Consider the following 6,237-nt stretch of genomic DNA (forward strand, 5'->3'; position numbering starts at 1 on the left):
TTTTAAACATATTCTGGCCCCGTATCTCAGAACATATCCACCAACCAGTGTCCAGCATGCTAATCATATCCACCAACCAGTGTCCAGCATGCTAATCAACTTCATTTCATTGTCTGATTCTTTGGTACCGGGACTTTACATATGTAAAATGGAATTATTTGAATGAATCCATAAAGGGGTGTCTAGGTGGCCCAGAGGTTAGAGAGACATGTCTGTTACCCGGTCGGTGTTTCAAATTTTAACTCTGATTGGGGGCTTGTAGGGTGTGGGTGTGTGTGTGGGGGGGTTACTCAACCGCTAAACTGCTCTAAGGGGCCACAACTTAGCTGACCCTGCCTTCCAACTCCGTAGTGTGTGTGTGTGTGTGTGTGTGTGTGTGTGTGTGTGTGTGTGTGTGTGTGTGTGTGTGTGTGTGTGTGTGTGTGTGTGTGTGTGTGTGTGTGTGTGTGTGTGTGTGTGTGTGTGTGTGTTTCCTGGGGGATTGCAAAATAAACTCAATAATAAGCTACCTGTAAAATAACATAATTATAGTTATACTCAACTGCATCCCTAAATCCGAACTCTATCCAATTATGAGAGTGACATGAAAAGGAAAAACATGCCATTTATAGCCAGGGACGTCCTACTAATTGGGCCCAGAGCTCCCCCCAGTCAGGACAAATGCTCAGGAAAACCTTGGGGACCTAGTCATGATGCATAACCAGACATATAGTATGTGGAAGAACAAAAAGAAGAACAAAATGTGTGTATAAGGCCTGAGACTAATCAATTCCCCCCTGGGGAAGTTCAATTCAGTTGGTGTCTTCAGTGCCATAGAAATTTGGCTTGTCACCAAAAGCACTCACAAACTTCAACAGATGCACAATCGAGAGCATCCTGGCGGGCTGTATCACCGCCTGGTACGACAACTACTCCGCCCACAACCGTAAGGCTCTCCAGAGGGTAGTGAGGTCTGCACAACGCATCACCGGGGGTAAAATACCTGCCCTCCAGGACACCTACACCACCGATGTCACAGGAAGGCCATAAAGATCATCAAGGACAACAACCACCCGAGCCACTGCCTGTTCACCCCGCTATCATCCAGAAGGCGAGGTCAGTACAGGTGCATCAAAGATGGGGCCGAGAGACTGAAAAACAGCTTCTATCTCAAGGCCATCAGACTGTTAAACAGCCACCACTAACATTGAGTGGTTGCTGCCAACACACTGACACTGACACTGACTCAACTCCAGCCACTTTAATAATGGGAATGGATGGAAATTGATGTAAAATATATCACTAGCCACTTTAAACAATGCTACTTAATATAATGTTTACATACCCTACATTACTCATCTCATATGTATATGTATATACTGTACTCTATATCATCTACTGCATCTTGCCACCTTTATGTATTACATGTATCACTAGCCACTTTAAACAATGCCACTTAATATAATGGAACAGGGCTCCGGGCAGCCGAGCGGAAATGGAGGAAAACTCGCCTCCCTGCGGACCTGGCATCCTTTCGCTCCCTCCTCTCTACATTTTCCTCTTCTGTCTCTGCTGCTAAAGCCACTTTCTACCACTCTAAATTCCAAGCTTCTGCCTCTAACCCTAGGAAGCTCTTTGCCACCTTCTCCTCCCTCCTGAATCCTCCTCCCCCCCCCTCCTCCCTCTCTGCAGATGACTTCGTCAACCATTTTGAAAAGAAGGTCGACGACATCCGATCCTTGTTTGCTAAGTCAAACGACACCGCTGGTTCTGCTCACACTGCCCTACCCTGTGCTCTGACCTCTTTCTCCCCTCTCTCTCCAGATGAAATCTCGCGTCTTGTGACGGCCGGCCGCCCAACAACCTGCCCGCTTGACCCTATCCCCTCCTCTCTTCTCCAGACCATTTCCGGAGACCTTCTCCCTTACCTCACCTCGCTCATCAACTCATCCCTGACCGCTGGCTACGTCCCTTCCGTCCTCAAGAGAGCGAGAGTTGCACCCCTTCTGAAAAAACCTACACTCGATCCCTCCGATGTCAAAAACTACAGACCAGTATCCCTTCTTTCTTTTCTCTCCAAAACTCTTGAACGTGCCGTCCTTGGCCAGCTCTCCCGCTATCTCTCTCAGAATGACCTTCTTGATCCAAATCAGTCAGGTTTCAAGACTAGTCATTCAACTGAGACTGCTCTTCTCTGTATCACGGAGGCACTCCGCACCGCTAAAGCTAACTCTCTCTCCTCTGCTCTCATCCTTCTAGACCTATCGGCTGCCTTCGATACTGTGAACCATCAGATCCTCCTCTCCACCCTCTCCGAGTTGGGCATCTCCGGCGCGGCCCACGCTTGGATTGCGTCCTACCTGACAGGTCGCTCCTACCAGGTGGCGTGGCGAGAATCTGTCTCCTCACCACGCGCTCTCACCACTGGTGTCCCCCAGGGCTCTGTTCTAGGCCCTCTCCTATTCTCGCTATACACCAAGTCACTTGGCTCTGTCATAACCTCACATGGTCTCTCCTATCATTGCTATGCAGACGACACACAATTAATCTTCTCCTTTCCCCCTTCTGATGACCAGGTGGCGAATCGCATCTCTGCATGTCTGGCAGACATATCAGTGTGGATGACGGATCACCACCTCAAGCTGAACCTCGGCAAGACGGAGCTGCTCTTCCTCCCGGGGAAGGACTGCCCGTTCCATGATCTCGCCATCACGGTTGACAACTCCATTGTGTCCTCCTCCCAGAGCGCTAAGAACCTTGGCGTGATCCTGGACAACACCCTGTCGTTCTCAACTAACATCAAGGCGGTGGCCCGTTCCTGTAGGTTCATGCTCTACAACATCCGCAGAGTACGACCCTGCCTCACACAGGAAGCGGCGCAGGTCCTAATCCAGGCACTTGTCATCTCCCGTCTGGATTACTGCAACTCGCTGTTGGCTGGGCTCCCTGCCTGTGCCATTAAACCCCTACAACTCATCCAGAACGCCGCAGCCCGTCTGGTGTTCAACCTTCCCAAGTTCTCTCACGTCACCCCGCTCCTCCGCTCTCTCCACTGGCTTCCAGTTGAAGCTCGCATCCGCTACAAGACCATGGTGCTTGCCTACGGAGCTGTGAGGGGAACGGCACCTCAGTACCTCCAGGCTCTGATCAGGCCCTACACCCAAACAAGGGCACTGCGTTCATCCACCTCTGGCCTGCTCGCCTCCCTACCACTGAGGAAGCACAGTTCCCGCTCAGCCCAGTCAAAACTGTTCGCTGCTCTGGCCCCCCAATGGTGGAACAAACTCCCTCACGACGCCAGGACAGCGGAGTCAATCACCACCTTCCGGAGACACCTGAAACCCCACCTCTTTAAGGAATACCTAGGATAGGATAAGTAATCCTTCTCACCCCCCCCCCCTTTTTAGATTTAGATGCACTATTGTAAAGTGACTGTTCCACTGGATGTCATAAGGTGAATGCACCAATTTGTAAGTCGCTCTGGATAAGAGCGTATGCTAAATGACTTAAATGTAAATGTAAATGTTTACATACCCTACATTACTCATCTCATATGTATATGTATATACTGTACTCTATATCATCTACTGCATCTTGCCACCTTTATGTATTACATGTATCACTAGCCACTTTAAACTATGCCACTTTATGTTTATATACCCTACATTACTCATCTCATATGTATATACTGTACTCTATACCATCTACTGCATCTTGCCTATGCTGCTCTGTACCATCACTCATTCATATATCTTTATGTACATATTCTTTATCCCTTTACACTTGTGTGTATAAGGTAGTTGTTTTGGAATTGTTAGGTTAGATTACTCGTAGGTTATTACTGCATTGTCGGAACTAGAAGCACAAGCATTTCGCTACACTCACATTAACATCTGCTAACCATGTGTATGTGACAAATACATTTGATTTGATTTGATTTGATTTAGCCTTCTTGGCTTTTTGTCTGGCTGTTTGTATGCAAATGATCTCTCTGAGGAATAGTTGTGCCGAAGACTCCAGCGCACACTAAATGTTTCCCACAGGAGAGGTTTTGCATTATACCGCAGAGGTGTGACTGAACTATGCTGGTGAATTTGACCTAATGTGTCTCATCATACTACGTCTATTCAACTCTTTGGACTTTATACCTTCTTATCACAACCACCTCAGGGAGCAAAACCAGATTATAAAAACTCCACTCTGTGCTATCAATCTACATCACATTTCAGTTGGTAAATGAATATTGCTACAACTTCCACTGAACTTTACATGTGACTATAAAATAATCTGTTTGACTAAAGGGGCATAACGGCATATGGCTCCACTAGGAAAGTGAATCTATGCCGACTTTTGACAGTTGACACCAAAGTCCTGCACTCCACGCCAATTTACCAACTGGACGTTTCCTGCATGGTCGGGCATCTTCCTAGACTTTCCCAAACATCACTGTCGTGTGATAGTGCGTGGATAACCATGAAAGTGGACTTTGGTTGGTCAGGGGTCTTCGCTTTTACATGTTTCAGTATTCAGACCAGACACTACAGCCTTGATCCAATGTCAACATATGACTTAAGATGGCCGTCATGTTTGTATATTGCATAACTCAAGATGGCTACCCCCATGACCTTGTTATTGTTGACCTAGCCACATTGCATGCTAGCTCTAGGATAGCTGCTACTTGCTATACCAATCCACAGCTTGTGGCCTACTAGCCTAGCGTGCTAACCTACCACCGTTGTCTATTCTAGTTGGCCCTGTGTAGTGTACTACACTAGACTCGTGTTCTCTTGTCTTCTCTTGTAGACACACTATCACCATTCACAATGCATCAATACTTGTTCTACTACCACGTGTATGTGTGTCTGTCTGGAGCGTGGCAATAAACGTATGTTCTGTACATCTGTGTTCTACTGGTCATTATTTGTCCTCTCCTACCGGACAGTTTTCCCTACATTTTAACTGGCATCTCTTTTAGAGACCACTGGCACCATTTCTCGCTCTCAGTCCTTGCCCCCGAGTGAGGGGAAAACAATAGAGGTAGATAGAGGGCCCTTCTTTGCATATGCACCATGATGTCTTCTGTGACAGCACCATTGAGGGCTTTCTCCATTTTAAAGTAGTCCATTTCTTCTCTGTCTACTTTTATGGCCACATGATCTCTCACTACCAGCTGATAAGTGTGGTGGCTGTTTTGGGTGGCTAGACACATCCTTATCTAGTCTATGGAGGTCAGCTGTGATCACTTGATCTCTCACTACCAGCTGATAAGTGTGGTGGCTGTTTTGGGTGGCTAGAGACATCCTTATCTAGTCTATGGAGGTCAGCTGTGATCACTTGATCTCTCACTACCAGCTGATAAGTGTGGTGGCTGTTTTGGGTGGCTAGAGACATCCTTATCTAGTCTATGGAGGTCAGCTGTGATCACTTGATCTCTCACTACCAGCTGATAAGTGTGGTGGCTGTTTTGGGTGGCTAGAGACATCCTTATCTAGTCTATGGAGGTCAGCTGTGATCACTTGATCTCTCATTACCAGCTGATAAGTGTGGTGGCTGTTTTGGGTGGCTAGAGACATCCTTATCTAGTCTATGGAGGTCAGCTGTGATCACTTGCAAGCCAGTGGGCGCATTCAAATCAAATCAAATTGTATTTGTCACATGCGCTGAATACAACAGGTGGCTGGAGTCTTTGACAATATTTAGGGTCTTCCTCTGACACCGCCTGGTATAGAAGTCTTGGATGGCAGGAAGCTTGGCCCCAGTGATGTATTTATCCGCTATTTTACCAGGTAAGTTGACTGAGAACAAGTTCTCATTTGCAGCAACGACCTGGGGAATAGTTACAGGGGAGAGGAGGGGGATGTAGTGCCTTGCGGTTGGAGGCCGAGCAGTTGCCATACCAGGCAGTGATGCAACCAGTGCTTCCATGCTCTCGATTGTGCATCTGTAGAACCTTTTGAGGATCTGAGGACTCTTTTCAGTCTCCTGAGGGGGAATAGGTTTTGTTGTGCCCTCTTCACGACTGTCTTAGTGTGTTTGGACCACGTTAGTTTGTTGGTGATGTGGACACGAAGGAACTTGAAGCTCTCAACCTGCTCCACTACAACCCTGTCGATGAGAATGGGGACGTGCTCGGTCCTCCTTTTCCTGTAGTCCATAATCATCTCCTTTGTCTCGATCACTTTAAGAGAGAGGTTGTTGTCCTGGCAACACACGTTGAATAAATTCCAGGCTGACTACATGGTTTATGGCGCTGGTGAG

Source organism: Oncorhynchus keta, chromosome 10, assembly GCF_023373465.1.
Source record: "Oncorhynchus keta strain PuntledgeMale-10-30-2019 chromosome 10, Oket_V2, whole genome shotgun sequence".
Classification (NCBI taxonomy): Eukaryota; Metazoa; Chordata; class Actinopteri; order Salmoniformes; family Salmonidae; genus Oncorhynchus; species Oncorhynchus keta.